Source organism: Phlebotomus papatasi, chromosome 3, assembly GCF_024763615.1.
Source record: "Phlebotomus papatasi isolate M1 chromosome 3, Ppap_2.1, whole genome shotgun sequence".
Classification (NCBI taxonomy): domain Eukaryota; kingdom Metazoa; phylum Arthropoda; class Insecta; order Diptera; family Psychodidae; genus Phlebotomus; species Phlebotomus papatasi.
In genome coordinates, this window is record NC_077224.1 from 37,091,905 (window position 1) to 37,114,969 (window position 23,065).

The window sequence follows — 23,065 nt, forward strand, 5'->3', positions numbered from 1 at the left end:
CCCAGAATTCAGCTTATGTAGGATTTTTCTCTTCTTCTGTTAAGAATATCATAAACCAATGGAACATAGTGGTTAGTCCATATTGACACGTCAGGAAATCATTCTGCTCAGAAATTGTCTTATGCCTTTAGAAGAATTTCTAAAATTCTAAGTATTTCCTGGTCGGTTTATAAAATTATCGACATCTTCCAAAAATCATTAAATTAAAAAAATCAAAAAATCATAAAAGTCATCGAAAATCATAAAATTTGCATTTAACCCTTAAATTTCCTTCCGTTTTAAAAACAAGTTGGGGAAAGTGCCCGCCCATGCTTAATACGATCCCAAACTTCGTAATGACTAAATTTTTCTTATATTTTTCAATAGACGTGATTCGTTGCACCTATATTTTGAAAACGGAAAAATGTAGTTAGGAAAAATTAATTATTAGAAATACATATATATTATTATTGAAAAATTATATATTATTATATTATGTTAGAAAAAATTTAGTCATTACGAAGCTTGGGATCGTACGAAATATGAGCCACTTTCCTCTAATTCTTGCTACTTGTTAATCTATAAAAAGAGAACCCATAAAATCATTCTGATCAGAACTTCTAAAAAAAAATTGAAATTTTTGTGCTCATTCAGGTGATTGATCACTTCCGAGCATTATTCTATGGAATCACAGCTGCAATTTTATGCTCCTTTAGTGTCTAGACTAAAATGTAAAAAGAACTTCATTTGCACAAAATATCGTTAATATTCGAAGAATTCAAACTCATTTTGGAATTTCCAAATTAGGTTTTCACACAGGATTGGAATAAAAGTATGAAATGGCACGTTAAGAAACTCTTAAAAGAGTTAATTATGAGAGGAATTATAATGGAGGTAGGAATATTATGTATGTTGTTTTCACAACAAAATCAACACACGAGGCCCTCCGGAATTCAAATAGGGGAAACTGGGGCACCACCAAACACGGGGTACCACCAAACACTGCGTTTTTTTAATCAGATATTCGACTTCTGAGGACAAGGCCTATAGGAATTTATAGGCACTATAGGGATTCTTGACCATTGAAGAAATGGTTGAGATAGTCCAAGTAGTTTAGAAATAAAAATTAGTGTTTGGTGGTGCCTCAGTTTTCCCTATGTAATACTTCAGCCATCATACGGATGAAATGAGAAGTAAAAACGTCTTTTCTCTGCGGTTTTCGAAACCAATTATCGAATATCTTTTTTCTTGGAGAAACTCCGGCTGTGAGCTCTCGGATTGCCTTCGTAATTACTCGTTCCATCTAAGATCAAGCTATAAATGGGCCATAGGTTCACAGGAAAATCCAATAGACAGAGTAAACGTGTAAAATGTCTCTCGTATTCTCGAAATGACCCTTTTCACTATTACCTGCCATGGCGTGACAGAAAGGGTTTCCAACACTTGCCACACTAAATATCAATGCGGCTCACCAAGAGTACCAGAGCGAGTTATGAAAGTCGAGTTACATTATATTTCTTTTGAGATTAAAAATAGAGATATCGCTCGCGAAGTGAACTCTGAAGAATCTCATCGTTTCTCGAGAGTCTCCTCCTTGTGCAGAAGTGCTAAAGTATTTCTCAAATATGTACATAGGAAAGCGTGAAAGACCTCTTTTATATAGCAATTTCCAACTCTTCACAACAATACGAAAGCTGATGCGTCTTATTTAGGAACAAGCCTTACTTTCAGCGCTTATACAGCATTCATGAAATATGTGGTAAGTTGTGCGGAAAAGTTATAATTGAAATCAAACGGTTTCACGTGGTGAAAAGGGCTGATTGCAAACGTGGAAGTACTACTAAAATATTGCAAACCCTCATTCACCCTATTTGTGGGTGACCCAGAAAAAAAAACTTTAGTTTTATATACTTTCGAAAAAAAAAATGAAATAATTATAACCTTCTGAAGATGAAATTTCATTTCCCACATATATAGAGAATTTTCTTGTCACACTTTTTTCCCTCAGATATTTTCATTAAAACAGAAAAACTTTTGCAAAGAAAAACTTTTCCTAATTATGTACATTTTTTTCCCAATTCCAAAAATATTGAAGAGGAAATTTTTCTTTCTGTACAACACACCGCCAAAAACTCGATGGCACGCACGAAATTACGGAGAATTAATAATTTTCATGTCTTATCAAAACTCTTTAGCATAGAACAACTTTATCAATTTCAGAGTTTTCATAAAGTTATTCTCTTCCGTCTAAAGAAATATTAAACACAATGCATAAGTTTATTTAATAACTTTAATAAGAAATATTTAGTATATCGGCCAAACTTTTCTCTACAAAGTAATTGTTTCTCTAATTTAACATGGAATTATGTTAAAGTTTCTGTATTTTATGCACGATAAATTATGTTTACTAAAATTTAGGAATAACTATTTAAGCAAATTATTTAAACTTTAATCCAAAAGTGATAATTAATTTAGTTATATCTTACCATTTTAGATGCAAACAGAGAGAAAATTTATTTATCAAAAGGTCCATTTAGAAATGAAAGTAGCAATAAAAATTAAGTTTTATCGTGTAACTATTTATATTCTCTTCTCTATGCAAAATACGGTGAAATAAGTGACAAACACATAAATTGCAATGCATTCATTAAACAATTTAAATAGAAATATTTTATTAAAAAAAGACTAAATATACCATCATCTAAATAAGAAATGAATTTCAAAAGTAGAAATTCCATAAGAAATATGAAATGCTCTCCATTGGAGTGTTTGTAAGAAAATAAAATAAAATGCCAGTACCACCCAGGAGTGAGATATTATATAGAAAAAGCATAAAAACGTGCACATTTGAAATAATATTTAAGGAGAATATGTAAATGTTTATGAAGCGACAAGAGTGCAATTTCACTTTAACCATTTTCTGCACCGTGCGCGTAGCACAAATATCACCATCTTTTCTACTTCGCGCAAACCCACATTTATTAAATTTACAGAATATTCCTGTCCCGCACATTTCAATGCAAATAGTTTCCGGTAGTTTTCCAGGCAAAACACTTGCTGGTAATGAAAGAAGTGAAGTCAACAGGATAATTGAACGCACGGAAATATTATACAAAGGGAATTCATGACAAAAACGCAATCAAGGAAAAACATAAGAATCTTCTTATTTTATAAAATTTTGAGTGAAAATTTGTGAAATACGTTTTATATTTTAATTCCTATTTATATACTCTTTATGGTTCTCTTTACAACAAAAAAATCACCTATATTCAAAATGTTTTCCCATTCTTGAGAAATATAAATATTTTTTTTATTTAACCATAAAGGAAATAGTATATTATTAAATCAAGGAAAGGGTGGAGTACTTTTATGAAAGTGCAATTTTTGCATATTTTTTATCTCTTTGAAATGAAGTACTACAAAACTTTTATGTTACTGAAGCAAAGCCCCTTGTTCACAAAAACCATCAATTTTGTAACGCTTCTTGTTTGAATTTTTCAATTGATTGCAAAGAATTCAATTTTTCGGTTGTTTTATTCTCACCAATTTCTGAACCATTGCAGATATCTATCTACTTATATAAATAATTGCAATAATGTATTAATGATTACATGATTTTATGAGTACTGAAAGAACATTAGAAACAGTCTCATGCTGGAAGGTTTCAAAAATAATTTTAATTATGATTTTGAGTATTTATGATTTTTAAATTTAATTGTAATAATATTTCAAAATGTTGTCTGTAAAATATTCCATACTTTCTGTAGGGTATTATATTAGGTGAGATTCTTAACAATCTCACCTACTATAATCCTAACAAAATTTCATGTCGTCCGATCGACCTCAAACTTGGCCAAAATGTGTTTCGCCACTTCCTGATCACGAATATATATGTGGCTATTTTACGTTCCCGGCCGGCCGGCCGGCCGGCCGGCCGCTCTTTGGAGCTTAATAGCTCCTAAACTAAAAAAGATATTGACTTGCGGTTTTCGGCAAAGGTTATATATCGGGTGAAAATTGCAACTTGGTGCATTGACCCCCCACCCCCCACCCCTCCTTCCGCCATTTTGAAGACCCCCCTTTTTTTGTTTTCTCAATAGCTCCGCCCCTATGGCATCGAGCGGGCTCAAATTTTAGTATGTTATAGCTGGGCCTTAGAGCTTTCCATCAATACCAAACTTAAGGTACCCCGACCCCCCTGACCCGAGCTATAAGGGTCCAAAAAAAATTTCTTAAAATGGCCATAACTCCGGTTCTAATTGTCAGAATTTAAAAAGTGATGGCTTTTTGGAAAGCTCTCGTGAAATGCCACTTCCCCTTCTAACATCGCAAGTTCATAAAACCACCGCTAGGGGCGCTATTATTAAAAAGAAAATTTTTAAATCTTAAAAGTTAAATAACTCAAAAATTCCATTGTGCATCGGGCTGAAATTTTAGTATGTTGTAGCCGTTGATTATACCTATCAAACAAAAAAAACCTTAAGTCGATCTAAAACCCCTGACCCGAGCTATAAGGGGTCAAAGTTCGAACATTGACCGGCCTCTATCTCCGGTTCTAATTAACATAGCGACCTCAATTTTACCTTTTTGGTTTCGTCTCGATGAGCACTTTCAGATGGAAGTTCAAAAAGTCACCACAGGTGGCGCTGCGATAGCGTCAAAATTCATCGAAATTCAAAGTCACTTTTCTCAAAAACGGCATTGTGCAAGTTAATGAAATTTTAGTATGTTGTAGTCCAGTCTAGGACGTTTCCAAAATGGTGCAAATGCGCGCTGTGGTTAAAACAGAACCGGAGATATGAGGGGTCAAAGTTCACGAAATTCAAAAATTATATCTCCGGTTCTATGTGACCGATTTTGATGAATGAGGGCTTAAACGAAAGATCTCATCAAATGCTACAACTTTCTAGAACATTTGAACTTCGTAGGACCAACACCAGGGGCGCCACAGTCGAAAAACCATTTTCAATATCACATAACCTCAATTATCTTGACTGTCGCTGAACCGATTTTGATGATTACTTCGACATAATTGTAGAGGACATTAGTCTCTACATTTCGTCCATACATCATTTTCCGCTCGGACTACGCTATCACTCCGATTTTGCCGTTTAAGTGTGAAAAAATTGATTTTTCCCATAATAACGCTTTAAAATCACTCAGATGCCAATTTGACTGCCTCTACTCCACCAAGACACTTAAAATATGGTTTTAAATGGAAAGTCCCGCAAAATACAACAATTCTTTGATATAGTTGAAGTTCAACAAATGACTACTTGGGGCACTCTGGTCGAAAAAACGAGTTGAGAAACAAAAAACCGCGCTTATCTTGGCTTCTGAGTAATCGATGAGATCATGTTCTATAGGAAAATTATAGAGTACATTCTGGTCTACATTTCACCCATATATCACTTTTGTGCCAGTTCATCCAAATCCTTGATATTTTGGTTTAAATACAAAATTTGTATAATTTCACGAATTTGATTCAAGATAACTGAATGGCGACTCACAATTTCAGCTCTAAATCGAATTTGCATGCACTCCGAGTTAGCTCACGTTAAGAATCTCACCTACATAAGCCGGTTAGGATTATCTGTCCCTTTTAAACAGTTTATTGACACTGTTAAACTCAAAATACAAGGTATAAAACGATGTAGTAATCTTTTAATGTTAAGAAAGTCTGGAACTACAAAAGACATTTTAATATTTATTTGACTTTGATCTATTAGGCCATCTTGGCAATTTTGTACATTATTCAGTTTATAAATTTATTAATCAGTTTACAACGTTAGGTTAAAAAAAATTAAATGTGTATTATTTCAATCTTTTGCTTAGGTCGGTACTCAAACTCACAATTGTAATAGTCGAGTCAAAGGTTACACTGAAAAAGAGCTAAATGCTCTTAGGGGAGACCGGGGCAGAATAGGCAGCAAATGAAATTTTCATTGCGTATAATAAGAAAACTGTTTATAACAGGCTGATAAATATTTCAATTAATAGGAAGGGATGTGTTATCTTCGAATAAGTAGTGGTTTTTTCAATATTTCTTCTACGGTAGGCTATAACATCCCATTGCATTGTCTAATACCATTTTTGAACAAGTTTGTTTTTGAATTGTGTAAGTAAATTTAATCCTGGAATAGATAAGGAAACAGGGTCAAAATTAGGAAGAAAATAAAACTTTTCATTACATATAATTTGCAAAAAAATATATTTGTATCAGGCTGATAAATATTTCATAGCATAAATAGGGTGATATTTACTTCGAATAAATATTGTGGGTTCCTCAATATAGCATAGGCAAACTATAGGGGAAAGTACTTTCCTTTCGAACATTCATCATGCCTTCGAATAATGTGAATTTTCTTTTATTTTTCCTATTTTTATTAAATATTAGTCAGCTTATAATCAATTTTGATAATTACGTGATAATTATGTACAAGTCTCTTAGAAAAAATAACAGAATTTCAGATTATTCGAAGGCATTAACTTTCGAAGGGAGAGGACTTTCCCCTAATATCCCTAATATACCACTGTCTCCACTAGTAAGAAAATTCAGTTATTCAAAAATTAATTTAACACGTTGAATCATTTTTTCATCCGCCTTAAAAATGAAAATCCATATTTGTGATTTACTTCACCAAATAATTTGGGATGCTATGTAGAAAATAATATTCAATAGTGAACATAATCTCTATACAGAAACTTTGTCATTATTTCCAAAAGCATTTCCTGAATATGTTAAATGCGATTGGGGTTGAAGGTAGTAACTGGAGGAAGTTGTAGGGCATCCTTTCCGTACTGACCCTTATCATATGTGTCCTGCAATGATGATGTAAATCGCCAGTGCAGAAATATAGCTACTTATGGTGTCAGAAGACAGGAAATTGGATTCGAATCTAACTTTCTACAGGGTGCAAATCCGTCAGGCGGTCAGGGTCAGGGTAGGGGATAGAGATGGGTGGTGTCTGGGGCACATAGCAATATAATGTAATTTCAATCAAGGCAACTTTATTAGGTTTATTATGCTCTACGCATATTCAATATTCACAAAAGGAGCTGGTTATTTTATGATACATATGTATTCAACATAAATTGTTCAGGGTAAAAGGCACGAGGATAACTTATCAAAGTCTCGTTATTGTGTTAAGATCCAAAGCCACATTGTTAAACTACTGGTATACATCATCTCCTTTCACTATAATGTTTAATGAAGGATGTGCGGTTAGTTCCTGGGCTATAGAGTAAGTTTCTTGGTAAATATCTTGTGTGGATAGCACTTGTTCACTTCTTTGATTTACCATGCAATTGAGTGAAGGAGTATAGATATGGGTTGTTTGTAAAGAAATTAAGTTGTCATCCCCAATCACCATAAACTGACACTCTCTATGATTAATTTCCAATAGTCCCTCCAATTGAGACACCATTATGCTCATCATAATTCCCATTATACGTGTCCCAATCTACACAATCATTGACTTTTTACCCTGACCACTTCATTAATAACATCTCTTTAGGAATTACGTCCGAGGGTTAAATTGGAAGATGTTTCTTCTGTACTGTTTGTTTCTTTTTTTCATCAAACACAACTAATCTCATCGTTTACTTTCTACCGTGCTCTTTTATCTAAAAGTGATTAAAGAAAGAGAAAAAAAACAGAGACATTTCTACAGGATGTTCTTCCCAATTTCCCCCCATTATTCCCTTTTGTGATGAACATCAAAGAGCTTACCTACGGTTTATGCAGATTAACCTGGTGATTTTCACCTCTAATCTAACTCTCTAACAACCCTTGATTTTTCCACGAAATAGTCCGTATTTAGCTTTTGCACAAACTTTAATTTTCGCCCTTTTGTCATTTTAAGCATTTTGTAGTTTCTGAAAGTTTTCCATCACATAAAAAACCATCAAATATTGCACCACAATACCTTTGAATTCATACATCATCTCAAATGTTAAGGAGATATTTTGTGAAAGTTTCAAGTGCTGAAAACTTTTCTATCCAGCAAAGGTGAAAACTTTTTCCACCATGTGTATTGGTTGAACTTTTATTAATACTCAAAATGTGCTTTTCCCATATACATTTGCACTCAAGGTGTCCTTATGGGATCTAAAATAGTGCAAGTGGTAAATATGAGCTTTCTCTTTTCAGATAAAAATTTTCTTTCACCCAAAAATATGTACAAAGAACTTATAGTGAAACTATTGTTTGTACAGATTTTTGCTATAATCGTAAAATTTTATTAAGTATTCCTGAGAATTTCTAAGTTTACCTTCAGAGTATTAAAGTATAGAATTACCTAAATTCAAAACTAATGCTCTAGATTTAGGGGAATTTGTTTTGTTTGAAAAGCAAATAGTAATTTAAATTCTCTTTTTCATGTAAGTACTCTGAAAAGAGATGAAACAACGCTTTTATGAAACCGGATTAGATGTAAAGATATAACTGTGAAAGGGGTAGCAAAGCATCCCAGGCTTTGCGAAATGCTCGAACTCGTGACTTAGATGCTATACCTCAAAAGTACTTTCGTATCATTTACCGTTTGCAGGTACTCAACCGATTTGAATCGATTCATAAATCACTCAATAGATTCCACAAAATAGTTGAAGGAGTAATAAAAATTATATTCAAACAAAAATTACTTATCGGTAAATAACCGGTTCACAACCAATTTGAACCGACTTATAAATCACTAAAAATACTTCCCAAAATATACCTCAGGAGTAATTAATTTGAATTACGTATAAAAATTATTTATCGGTTATGAACCGGTTCATTACCGATTCAAAACCAATTGGAACCGGTTCAGTTTGGTCGGCAATTCCAAGACCTTTCCAACGAGCCCAACCATGACCCCATTCGCTTGATAAATGCGCTTACTAGTGTCTTTTTAATCTTTGACCTTGAAAAACTGTTATTAGGAATGATTCAATGATTTTTTCGTCTAAAGACGAAATGTCTGCCTGGGTAATCTCTAGAACATATCCAAAAAAGAGAAACAATCGCACTTCGCGTTTTCGAGCAAAAAAAAACAGGGTTTTGGAGGGGAAGGGAAGTGGGTGGGAAATGAGGGACATGCTAACGATCCTTGGGTGGACTTATGGGGGTCTCCCGAAGGTCCCAAGTCTCTATCTCTAACCGTTTGACCTCTAGAGCTGATGACAGCCGGACGGACAGATGGACAGACGGACAAACAGCGTGACGAAATTTCTCAGAAATCGTCTGAAACGTGAAGATTTGTTGAGAAAAGTGGTCTCCGGGGGGTGGAAGGTGGAAGTTTTGGGGGGGGGGGTGAAAAAATCTAGGGATTATATAGGGGGATGTGGGGCACCTTTGAATTGGGGCACCTTTGAAATTGGGCTTTTTCTCCTATTTTTAAATGGAATGGAGCCTTATCATGACGCAATTTAGCTTCGCAATTGGTTTGTTGAGCTAAATTATATTATAATAAGGTCCAGTTCCATTTAAAAATAGGAGAAAAAAGCTCAATTGCAAAGCTGCCCCAATTAAAAGGTGCCCCACTTCCCCCTATTGCTCTCTCCGTGGAATTCGAGCAGTAAAAAAGTGTTTTCTTGAATTTTACCACGAAAAAGAGTCATTTTTGCACTGCTTAGAGTAAATTTTACTCTTTTGTTTTCTAAGTGTAAGCATTAAAAAAAAATCTTCCAAAAACATCTAACGAGAAATTATATGTTAGCAATCTTCAAAATATTCCCTTCTTTTGACTTTGGCCCTTTAGCTGTTTGGCGCCAAAACAAAGACTTTTACGTAACACACCTGAAGGTATGGTAACCTCTAAGAAATTAACAAAGATCCATTGCTATGGGAAAATTTCTTTTCTTAACCTTTAAGGAAAAACATGTTTAAAGGAACTCTTAAGCACTTGTTGGATTTCCAACTCAAGCAGAAACTTCACGTTTTTTTTTTTAACGAAGAGATTTTCGGTTGTGAAAATCTTTGAAACAGGGTGAACATGAAAAGTATTGTTCTCCCGGTCTATTTTTCATTCTTGCATCAACTTTGAGTATCTGGAGGCTGTACAAGTTGACTAATTATAAATGTAGGGGCAGAGAATGTGAATTGAAGATGAAAAAATACATGGTTCTTGTCAACTTGAATGTTTATGAAGAGGCCCAGGGAAAATGCCAGGAAAAAAAGTCAGAAAGGTGGAGCATTGAAACGTGATGTGTGCGAATCCACCAGAGATAATCTAACCAACGAGTACTTAAGCTTTTTTTTTTTAAATCCCATACCCCAATCTACCATACATACTCTCTCGACGCTGTGATTCTTCAAAAAGCTCCATGCAGTAATATGCTCCAGTGGTTGGGAAGGACTCTAAAAATGAAATATAGAGGCTGTATGTGGCAAAAAAAAATCTCAAGGAGAGACAATAGCCTTCCAATGAAGCTACTTACAGGAGGTAGAATTATTCCGTGGAAAAAGGAGAGCATATATTAAAAAAAAATATAGCTCCAATGTGGAAGAGATCCTTCAGCATCTTAGAAATCTAATTAGGAAAAGCTGACTGTGCGTGAAGGAATTCCCTTCTATCTAGGGGGTTGAATATTCCACCAGCATGTAGTATTTTGCAGGATTTCCGGCATAAATCCAGGTATTTGAGTTCCTCTCAAAAGCTGCACTAAGCTCATGCAATATTTGACTGTGAAAGCTTTTATCTACCTCTAGAGCACGCACAAATCATTAGAACTTTTTTTCTTTCTCTTTTTTGAAGAGGACTTGAGAGAATAGAAAAATTTCTCATATGAGGAATTCAAGTGGCATTTTTACTAAAGATTTCATTTTTCAGGCAAATCAGAGATTTTTCCATCTCAATTTAATATCGAAATCACATGAGATTTGTAGCAAGTCAATAAAATTCATATAAATATAGATTTATTCGATTGCCAAGAAGCAAGGAATAAATTTTCTTACATCGTCTAAAGATTGTACTTATTATTTCTTTAACATTGATCCCCATCAATGTACATGCTAGACAGACATCTTGTATAGATTAGTTATGTATATATCCTGGAGTTATACCATCATATAAATAGGTTTTTGAAATCTTCAAACTGTCGCCTGAGACCATTTCAGAAAGCACTAAAATTGCAAATGTCTCATTCTCGGTGAGAAGTTACAAAAATTATGTGGCTTCTCCCAACATTTAAACCGAAGGTGTTGGCAAGATAGGTAAAAAGAGTGGTTCGATTTTTATCGATAAATATTTGCCCCATGGTGTTGTCTATGGAAACACCAGTGTCAGCCTACGAAAATGCCATAAAAAATAGTCATATTTCCATCATCTGCGATAGAAATATGAGTGAAGGTGCACCATAAAATCGCACTTCTTTTACGATCGCTCAATAACATTTCGGTGAATGTCTAAAATGGTTATATGTTTATTCAAAAGGTATGAGAAGCTACTATACTTACTTTAATTGACAATAAAAGAAGCGCAGCCTAAGAAGTTACCACAAGTAGTTCCTCCGTACAAAGCAAAATTCTTTCTCGAAAGCACCTGAAAACAGAAGAAAAATAAATTGGAAAATTAATTTATTATTTTTGTAGTGTAGTAGGGCATTCTAATTGCATTGAATTTGAGAGCAATTTTTTTTCTGATCCCAAGTTTTTCATCCATTTCATCCCAACATAAGAGAGTGCATATTTGGAGAGGCAACTTAATTCCATTATGTTAGCGACCAATGCAATTGTTGTAACTCAATATTTGCAAAAGACATTTTTATGGAAACCATATTTGCGATGGAATATACCACAGTCTCTCTCTCCCTCGAAATTGCATTGTCACACTGACAATAGACAATAAGAATATATTCACATAAATTGCTCTTTAACACACAAGGATTTCACATAAATCCGAATATGTCTCTTGTTTGCATTTCCGAGGAACTACACCATGCAAATATATACTTTTTCCATGATACATATGAATAACAAATAAAACAGTTGATATGTTACAGAACAATTGAGAGGAAGAGAGACATTATATTCTTATTTTATTTTTAAAATCAAAAGAGGAATTTTTATTGCATGTTACTTCAGAACAAAATCCATTTAGTATTAGATTGAATTCACATAAACTTTGAAGGGGAAAAAAGGATATTCTCTCTAACAAATACTTCAATTGAAACATTTTTAAAATAAATATCATATTTGAGGTAAAAGGTTCAAGAAATAAAATTACATGCACGATAGAAAACGATTTGATTTTCTATGAAAGAATAATTCAAAAAGGAAAAGGAATATGCAGATACTTCATCATAACACTCAGAAAAAAACGTAAATTCAATACATACTGGATAACATACTGGAATAACATACAATCCTATGTTATTGATACTTCTATTTGATATTACGATTGCTTATTTTTCTTCAAAAATTGGTCAATAACGTTAAGCTATCAGTGGACGGTACGTAGTGTTGAGTTTAAATTATATTGGGTAACAGGTGACCTAAAAAAAATTTTTTCTACGCCCACCTAAAATTATGTTTTGCTCTAAAATATCAAAAATTTATTGATTTTTTCAGACCTAAAATTTTTTAGCTTACAACCGTAAAGGGTACGGGAGTACAAGATTTGTATATTAATTTTATTGAAATTAGAGAAGTGTCGATATTAAGATATTATCTGATATTAAGAAAAAAGGAGTAGTACTCGAATTCGTGACTTAGATGCTATACCTCAAAAGTACTTTCGTATCATTTACCGTTTACTAGTTCTCAGCCGATTTGACTAGATTTATAAATCACTCAAAAGATCCCACAAAATACCCTAAGAGTAATATAATTTATCTGATAAATATTATTTATTCGTTATGAACCGGTTCATAACCGATTGAATTTGGCTCAAGCTTGTCAGGAATTCCAAGACCTCTCCAACGAGCGCAAACATGATACCATTCAATTGAAAAATGCGCTCTCTAGAGCATTTTAAAACTTTGTCATTGAAAAATCGTTATTATGACTCTGGCACAACTTTTAGATCAGGAAAATTTCATAAAATCAAAATTTACATCCCTTTCTTTCATAAAAGTTTAGAATATGTCTATCCTACTCTTTTGCACTTTTCTTTTGAATATTACACCAAATTAAATTTAGTTCACTTCAATTTCGCGTCGAGAGATTAAGATAGACTTACGCAAATCCTTTGAGAAAGAAAGGAACGCGAAATTTGGTTTCATGAAATTTTACCGATTTAAAAGGTGTGCTGGAATAATTGCGAAATGTTTGCCTGGGTAATCTATAAAAAGTATCTTTCTTTTGAAGTCTGACGGAAAACCTTATGCTCTCAATTCTTCCGATGTTCGTCAGAAGGATATTCCTCTTTCAAATTAAACGAATCTGGTTTTTCTCCTTTTTACACCGAAAGAATTGAGAGTATAAAAAGTATCTAAAAAATAAAAAAAATGCATGACGCGTTTTCGAGCAATACCAAAAATATGGTTTTGGAGGGGGAGAAGAGAAGGGGGAAACGAGGGGCATGTTAATGGTCCCAAGGTCGACCCAAGGGGGTGAAGAGAAGAGGGACACGAGGGGACTGTTAATGGTCCCAAGGTCGACTTATGGAGGGGTCCCTCGAAGATCCCAAATCTCTATCTCTAACGGTGTGGGCTGTAGACGTGGTAACGATCGGACAGACACACAGATGGACAAACGGGTCCCAGTCAAAATCCGGAAAGCCAATATCCCAAAAACCAAAATCCCGAATTCTTAAAAGTGTCATAGCTACTCACATGATTGTACCCGCGTTTACTGGAGGCAAAGGTAAATTTTCTGTGTTTACACCCCTATTATTCCGAATTTTCGCTTTCGGGATTTTGGTGTTCGGGATTTGGGCTGTCGGGATTTTGGCTGTCTCCGGCCTCCGGGGCGCATAACATCAAAAACTCGAAACTTTAGATTTCCAAAATTCTACCAAAATATGACCCCTTAGGGATTGAGAATTCGAAATATATATAGGCATCTCAAGCATCTCAAAGTCAAAACGGGTTACACATACTGCTCTCTCTGTGGAATTCGAGCGGTAAGTACTAAAGTTATCCTCATGACATTATGAGGGAATTGCATGTAAATGTCTAATGAACCTCATGACGATGACATAATGTCTTTCACAAAAATTCTTAGGAAGCCAACAAATACAAAACTTTGCGCTAATTTTTCTCAGTGTAATATTAGTGCAAAAAGAAATAGAAAAGTAAATATAGCACAATTGGGGTGTGGGTGACAATCAAAATAAAGTGGGTGGCTTCTATTATATCCTATTTTGTTGGCAATCCATCCATGTGACGATATGCATCGAGTTATTCTATATACGAGGTCATATCGTGTCTCTGTCACATTATCCTATCGCTAATCCATCTGAAGGGAGCAACACATCAATTGTCTGCCGTTGAATATAAAATACTTTGATTTATTCCTTTTTGCATGAGATACTCAATGCTCCCACCATATATCTCCAATTTTTATTCACTTTGCCTGACTCCCCTAATGATAATTGCCCTGTCATTTAGCACAGAGAGAAGCAATTTCCTGGAAAAAACTTCCAAAGTCCGCACCGCCCAATTCAAAATTCACCCATTACACAAAAACATCTTAGCACCATGAACTAATTGGTGGTGGCATGGAACAATCATCATTGATTAATATGATACACCCAGAGACCGATGATGTGATATCTTGGAGACTTCATTAACTGTCCTAAAAGTCGTTATTAATGTTGCCGAGAAGGAGGTGAAATGCTCTGGCTTTTCAATATTTCATTATATTTCAGAACACATCAATTAAGGCATGAACAGTCACTTTAATTTGGAACACTTTTGAATATATCCATCAAAATGAAACTCATCAGAAATTTGTTCGCATCAGAGAACACTTGAGATATATCTTTAGTAAATGGGGTGATAATTTTTCGAATAACTTTAGTAAATTTAGAGGCAAATTCTCAATGGATTTTCCTATTACCCAATTTGTATACAGTCATAAAATTGCACTATGTTATGCAGTAAAAAATAAATTTGATCAGCAAAAATTGAATGTCAGAAACGTTCAATTCAGACCTTTAAAAACAATGAAATTGTGCAAGTTTTGGTAAAAGAAAAATAAAGAGTTCTTCATTTTACCATTTTAGAAGTTAGTAGCTCCTGCATATTTTTTAGATTCAGTTAAATTTTATAAAATCAAAATTTCATATTCTTTCCTTACTCTTCTTCTTCTTCTCAAGATCAAAATAAATTCAATTTATAACAATCCAATTTTGAATGCGAAAAAGCGAAATGCATATCTACAAACCATTTGAGAAAGAAAGAAATGTAAATTTTCAATTAATAAAATTTTCCTACAAGCAAAGACGTACCGGAGGCATAATTAAATAAATTACACCGTTTTTGTAAAGATTTAGGTTCATCATTGACAAAAGTTTAATATTTTATTAACCGTATTTTTTCAAAATTTCTCTTCTGACTAAATTTAATTTTTACTAATCTAATATAATGGCTCTGGCTCTCCTTTATGATTGAGTAAAATACAATCCATCGAAACATTACGTCTTATGGAGTCTACGCACTAGAAGGAATTTCTCTCAAAAAATGTATTTTTAAAAAAAATATTGACGTTTCTGCCTACAATGACAGGAGAAATTTTCATTAAAAATGCATTTTTTTAATTGCTTCTGGTGTGTAGAGGCCTTTAGTCTTTCAAACAAAAATCAGAATAAATTGTCTCTTTCTGTGAAATTAAAATTTAAATTGAAAAAAAAATTAAAATTTCAATTTTTATTTGACAGAACGAGACAATTGTATATTTGAATTTTCTTTGAAAGAGATAAAATTTCAATCGATTGAATTTCACTCAATCAAAAAGGTGTACGCAAAGGTTTGAAGTTAAAAAAATTTCAAATTTGAGCTGAACTAAATTGAATTTGTTGCGAAGTTTAAAAGAAGTAGACGAAGAGTGGAAAGGCGTATACTCTTTTCTATAATAAGCATACCAAATATTTGAGAAAGAAAAGACTTGAATTTAGATTTAATGAAATTTTTCTAAACTAGTGGGTGCGCCGGAACTTTTGCTGATCAAAATTAATTTTACATTGATCATTATATTTGTGTCTTTCATTTAAATGTAAATTAACTCCTTTTATTTATATACTTTTTACAGTAGAGAGTTTTTACTGTGTGAAACAAAATTAATCCTTATATACTTTAACTAATGGCGTCGACATACTAGAACCAATTTTTTTAATTACTCCTACAAGGGTTAATTTAAATTACTCCTGCAAGGGTTAATTTGGGCTTTACATATTATAGTTTCAATATGAAACATTGGTTCTAATCTTGATTGCACTTGAGAAATCATTCTTACAATGACCTATTCAATATTTCAATCAACTTCTCAAACTAAAGCATAATTACATCATCGTAAAACTTCAATGTAACATTCCCAACATGATTTATGCATCCAATCAAGAAGTATTCACAGCAAAAAGCCACCGTATCAGGAGCTACACATTTGGTTATTTTTTCCCCTTTTTCATATTAATAGAGTTTTCCATCACAGAAACCTTCTCTATATCAAATAAATTAAATGTAATATCAGCTATCCTTGTAGCAAAACATTCTCATTTTATTCACGATACTTCAATCAACACTAATTACAATTCCCCAAAAGAGAGTGAGACATGGATCTGAGTACCAGGGGTACAAGTTATGTATCACCCATATATTTTCCAATGGTATATTTACAATTGCTATACACTTTTGCCTCCACCAATGGCAAATTGATATTCAACTTTAATTGGAAAATTATGCAATTATACAGTGTAATCAGAAATATGCTGTGACTGGCTTGTTGTACGCTCACATGCAACTAATGCGAGAGGAAATATCATACAACTGACTCGTGTAAAGTGATGTGATGATGATAGTGCTGAAAGTGCTAGAATTATTGCATATAGGAATAAAACACTTGAAGATTTTATCGATTGCCTACATAACAACATTTCTATATTTAGAGCCGACATCGATGAGGGGGATGCTTGAAAAAAAAAGGTGCAGGCAGTGAACTTAAAAATTGCAAGAAAGTGTATCGCCTGGTGTTTCCCTTAAGGGAACAATATGTGAATTTTACAGCTGGTTCTTCCCGCCTGCAAAATGTACTATGGCATTCGTAGCAAATTTCCCCAAGAGGTGGGTGAACAACTGAAGGGTAAACACCCACTTCATCGACACAAATATCAGGTGACAACAAACACATACCCTTCAATTTCATAAAGAAATTTATTTACTTTCATATGGCTCCAAGAGATATAAATGCCACATAATGAAATTACAATAAAAGGGGTGATAAATAACTCCCATATGTTTTTCCTGCTCAAAAGGGCAAGAAGACTCTCGCGTTTAAATATAAGGGTGAAAAATTTCATTGAAAACTTCACAAATGTTGGAAAGAGCGTATCATTTAACATTTAAAACGTAAAACAATTTCAACTTGAACGTACAAATTAATTGCAAAGCACAAAAGAGTTTCCCAGGGCTGGGTACCATTTAGTTTTAGTGATAAAAACATGAAAAATTCAGATTCTCAGAGGGAAATGCTCAGCGTACAATAACTTTTGTTTGTAAACATGTTTTCGGAGCTTCCTGAGAGAGAGAGTGATATCTCGATCTAGTCGTCTCACTCACTCTCATTGGCAGTTTCGAAAACATGTTTACAAAACAAAAGTTATTGTGTGTTGGACAAAAATCATTCAGTGAACAATAAAAAAATATCCACATCTAAAAGGAGTCTCCAGGACAAAGTGTCTGTTAAAAGCATAATGACCAGCGCACAATAACTTTGTTTGTAAACATGTTTTCAAAATTTCCCATGAGAATGAGCGAGATGACTAGATCGAGATCTGACTTACTATCATTGAAATGTGAAAAACATTTTTACTAAACAAAAGTTATTGTGCGTTGGCCATAAAAATGACATTACTATTTTTGTAATGGGCGTGAAATATTCCATTTAAAGGACGGAAATCAATAAAACTTTCAAATGCTATGTATAAAACTGGTACCGAAGGTCAAACTCAATATCTTCTAAATCATAGATGAACTTAAAATTTTTATATTCAAATTTCAAGATAAGAGCAAACAAAATAGACAAAATAAATAAGCAAAATCTTAGCAGGATTTAATTATTTCTGCAAGAAAGGGTGGCAAAGCGTCCCATACTTTGCGAAATGCTGGAGTTCGTGACTTAGATCTATAATATCTCAAAAGTACTATCGCATCATTTACCGTTTACTGATTCACAGCCAATTTGAACTGATTCATAAATCACTCAAAAAAACATCCAAAGTAGCTGAAGAGTAATAATTTGATTCTTGGTCAAGAATTATAGTATCGGTTCGTAACCGATTGGAACTGCTTCAGTCAGACTTGTCAGAAATTCCAAGACCATTCTAATCAGCTCAAACATGATATTATTTCGTTGAGAAATACGCTATCTAGGGCCTTTTAAACTTTTTACCTTGAAAAGCCGTTATAAGGAATAATTCAACAAGATTTTCGTCTATGTAACTTCATATGCATATGCATATCCAAAAATGAAAAAAAGTCGCACTATATTTTTTTAAGCAATCCAAAAGAAACATGGTTTTTGATGGAAAGGGGAGGGAGAGGAAAATTCGGGGCATGTTAACGAACCTTGAATCGATTTATGGAGTGTCTGGCAAAGATTCCAACTAACTATTTCTAACCGTTTGGCCTCTAAACCTGGCGACATACGAACAGACAGGCAGACAGACTGATAAAAACATGACGATAAAAAACTCGAAACATAAGATTTCCAATATTCTACCAAACTACGACCCTTTCAGAGGTAAGAAGGAGTCGAAAAATACATATATAACTCAAAATCGTGAGAATATTATAAATAAATTGATCTTTCTGTACAGTACAAGCCATTAAAGCAGTAAAAATTGTAAAAAAAAAGTTTTTCGTTGTTTTGTCAGAGAACTTGATCGTTAGTCACCGGTAGTCGGAAATAAATTAAGGAAAAACTTATTTTTATTATTTAAAATACTTATTTTATAAGAAACAAGAGAGAATACAGATGAAAAAAATACCTTTTTAACTTTTAATTACTATTAAGAATTTAATAATTTGAATTACTTTATTTCCGATCTGAAAGAGATTCGTAAGGCAAGAACTCTACTCAAAAAGTATTAAGTTGAACATTAAATATAATTTCGGTTTTAAAATGTTTTATTAATCCATCAATATCAAGAGATTTTATTTGAAAGTTTCAAAACTGTAAACTAAAGATTTTAAAAATACAACATATCAATGATTGATATACAATAAATTTTCACAGTGAAAGTTAACCTCCGATCCTCTATATGAGAAGAATGAAGAATGATTCAATTTGAAAAAAAAATCAGTTTTATTAAAAATTTTCTATCTGTGAGATAGAAAAGAGTTTTACGGGGTGAAGTCTTTTCTCAAAGTAAAACATTATTTAGTCATATTATAATCTAACGAAGTTTTCATGAAATTTTTAGTGCTGTTTCTTTATTTTAATAACTATAGCAATTATTGTGATAAAATGGATTTCCTGTAAACTTTCAGCTAAAACTTTCAATGAGAAACTCATAAATTTCATACATTGCAAAAGCTTCTTCTGGATCGCAATTTGTTCAAGAGCAACACAAGTTACGGAAAAGGATTGTATCGTTCAAAATATCATCTTACAAACAACAAATAACTCCCCTTTCAGATGCACTGAGATAATTGTCTTGGAAAATTCCTGGTGAAAATCTACAGAGAGTGTGTGTGTTGCAAATTTTGAAACTTTCGTAGAGATACCTGAAGGGTAAAAAAAGAGATTTTCTGGGAGATTACTTTAGGGAATTTGTGTGTGAGCATTATGGTATATAAACTAAGAGATACATGATACATTTAGATTTAAATATTCAGGGGTGAATTGCAGTGACTAAGCATTCACATGAAGGGTTTCCCTTCCGGATCATCGGTGTCACTTACATTTTATTCTATGAACTTGATGCTTTTACATGAACTGGAAGTCACCTTGGCAAATATAACTTCAACAATTGGTCTGAAAATTAAGTTGCAGTGGGTGAGGTTGCGAGATGAAATTTTTGAGGAATAAAAGACTCATTTAATTCACCCTGGTAGTTTCCTCGTTGAGAAAACTTTCAACATAGCACAGTGTATCGTTAATTTTAATTTCCTCTTTCTCAACTCAATTTACCAACTTTCAAAATTGCATTTGGCAACAAAAGTGGTATTCTAAGCAGGTAGAGACAGTGTGACAATAAAATTCATAACGTGAGCACCATGCACAATCGGGAAAGATTGTAGTGCATCCTGGGAAAATATCGACAAACATCCTAAATGTGCAGCATCTGTTGATTAGTGTTGCCGTAGAGAAAATTCAGCATTATTTCTAGCAAAACGAAATAAACAATGCACACAAAAATTATTATACTATTGCAAATCTCAAAAATGGAATCAAAAATCTCTATAATAATAAGTGAATTACTAATTTGATCATCATTCGCACTAAAGTGTAAAATCCTTCATCTGCCTCCAATAAACTTAAACCCCATCAAATACTAAATCATTGTGTGATTTTGTCAATTAAATGCAAAGAAGATTTCATCAAAATTCATTGTAAAAGTCATCAAATAAAGTCATTCAACATCTACCACAAACCAAGAAAATAACAATAAAACTGGCCGTAAAATTGGACCTTGCAAAACATTATTTCTGTACATGTTTTGGAAGCAATAAAATAACCAAAAATGCAAAACCAAGTCAAAAAACCATTTGCAGATTATACAAATTTGTGTTGAGTTGAGTGTTTAATACTTTTATAACAGATTTTATTACTACGAAGATATTATATTTCGACAAGCCAATTGTATTTTATTTTAATGAAAATTTGACTTTTTTGCCTTACTTAAATCTTGTAGTAGGAGAACACGTACAAGTCAGGTTGAATTAACTATTTCTTCATTTTACGATTAAATTGCTAGAAATGCATAATTAGAAATTGAACAATTTTGCTTTGTTGACATTTGTAATTATTACGAAAATTGCACGAAATCAAAATTCACATCCCTTTCTTTCTCAAACGTTTGTACATAATTATGTGTCGTATAAAAGATCCTTTAAGCGAAACGTAATAGGTTATAGGCGATAGACTAACTAATAACGCGATCCTTATATTATTTCGTTAGAAAAACTCAATGACAACTTCGCAAATGCTAACACATTTTGGCATTATTCCTGCATTATTATTCGGAGGAGAATTAAAAACTGGTTCAGTTGGGCTCATTTACAAAAACAAAAAAAAAAGAAAAAAACACGAAAATGAGTTAGTGCACCATTTCTTAGCATTTATCATAAATTCATCGCGAATGAAGAACTGGTAGAAAAATGTGCCGCAAAAACTACCAGCATAAATAGTTTGTAGTATAGTTCGTAGTCGATAAAAATTTCACAAATTCTCATTAATTTGCTAATTAATGAGCAAAAATTCTCATCAGGGAGCTTGACAAGGAATCTCCACGTGTATTTAGGCCTTTTTCGGAACTAAATCGGTGCTCCCGGACAGTCCTCGGGGGCTGACCAATCCTTCCACCACGAGGCTACTCGACACGATTAATAAAAAAATCAGGAAAATAAGTCGATTTCCAAAATTATTGGTAAAGATTGCACATTTAACACATATCAGCAACGGGTCCCGGTCAAAATCCCAAAAGCCAAAATCCCGAAAGCCAAAATCTCGAAAGCCAAAATCCCAAACGCCAAAATCCCGAAAGCCAAAATCCCGAATGGGCCAAAATCCCGAAAGCCAAAATCCCGAATTCTTAAAAGTGTCATAGCTACTCCCACGATTGTACCCGCGCCTTCTGGAGGCAAAGGGAAATCCTTGGTGTCGTGGGAAATCATTCTGAACATTTTCCTCCATATAATTTTACCCTTTCACGATTTTGAACATTCGGGATATTGGCTTTCGGGATTTTGGCTTTCGGGATTTTGGCCTTTTCGGGATTTTGGCTTTCGGGATTTTGGTTGCCACCGTCAGCAACAATTAAAATTAATCACATTAAAATTTTAATGTTAAATTCTGTACTGTAGCGTGATAACGGATATACAGTTTCGGCCAAAATTTTCTTGACAAATCGATATTCGAGAAACCAGGTGTAAAAAGTATTTTTTTTATTTTTCTTTTTGCAAACGAGTTGCCTGTAATCCGTAGATGTTAATTTACGTATTTAAAAAAAAATAACTATAATTAAATAACCCAGAACAGCCTCGCAAAAATTTCCACTAAATTTTTTTTTTTTTTTTTCTTGAGGAAAGTCTAAGGATTTTCAGGGGATTTTATGAAGTGGGATTACGAATCTAATAATAAGTAAGAAATTTTTTGACATGGTAATGGTAGTACAATTGAGTCAGCTTACGTAGCATGTAAAAAAAATCTTAAAATTTAGGTATCATTATCCGTTCGATGCTGCAGCTGCACAAGCTTCCCCTAAACTTTTATAATCAAATTCCTAAAATTCACAATTTTCTTGGAAAAATCAAATCAAATTCACACCTCCTAACACTATGCAGATCTACCCCAGTCTGCTCTAATTAAATCCATTTTATATTGTAAAATATATTGCGCAATTTTACAATACTAATGTTGGATGTTTTTCGTCATCATCACTGCGAATAGCATCATAAATTTAATATGCATCATTTAAATTACCATTTCTGTTGATCTTCCCCAAGGGTATATTTCCGCCAAGGAAAATTCTACCCACTTTTCATTTTCTTACTCTCATTAAAATGGTCTGTTCAATTTTTCTAATGCTCCACTGTCTCTCCACTCATTTTGTAATTAAATATATGCTTTTACAGAATAACAGAAATGTTTGGTGGCCTGACAAAAAGCATCATGTACTATATAGTACGACTTTATATATATTTATATATATATATATATACATCAGGAGAGAAAGAGAGAGTGTTCAATCAAATAAAACCTTTTTGCACAAGTGACTTCAAT

At 33.3% G+C, this 23,065-nt stretch overlaps 1 protein-coding gene across 3 annotated transcripts in view; it reads right to left on the reverse strand.

Annotated features, from left to right (window-relative positions):
* LOC129805534 (uncharacterized) overlaps window positions 1–23,065 on the reverse strand; it is a 332,356-nt gene that overhangs the window by 163,430 nt on the left and 145,861 nt on the right. For all 3 annotated transcript variants that reach the window (XM_055853510.1, XM_055853512.1, XM_055853511.1), the window contains one exon: window positions 11,417–11,501. The gene's annotated coding sequence lies outside the window, so the exon portion shown is untranslated. The remainder of the gene's footprint in view (window positions 1–11,416; window positions 11,502–23,065) is intronic.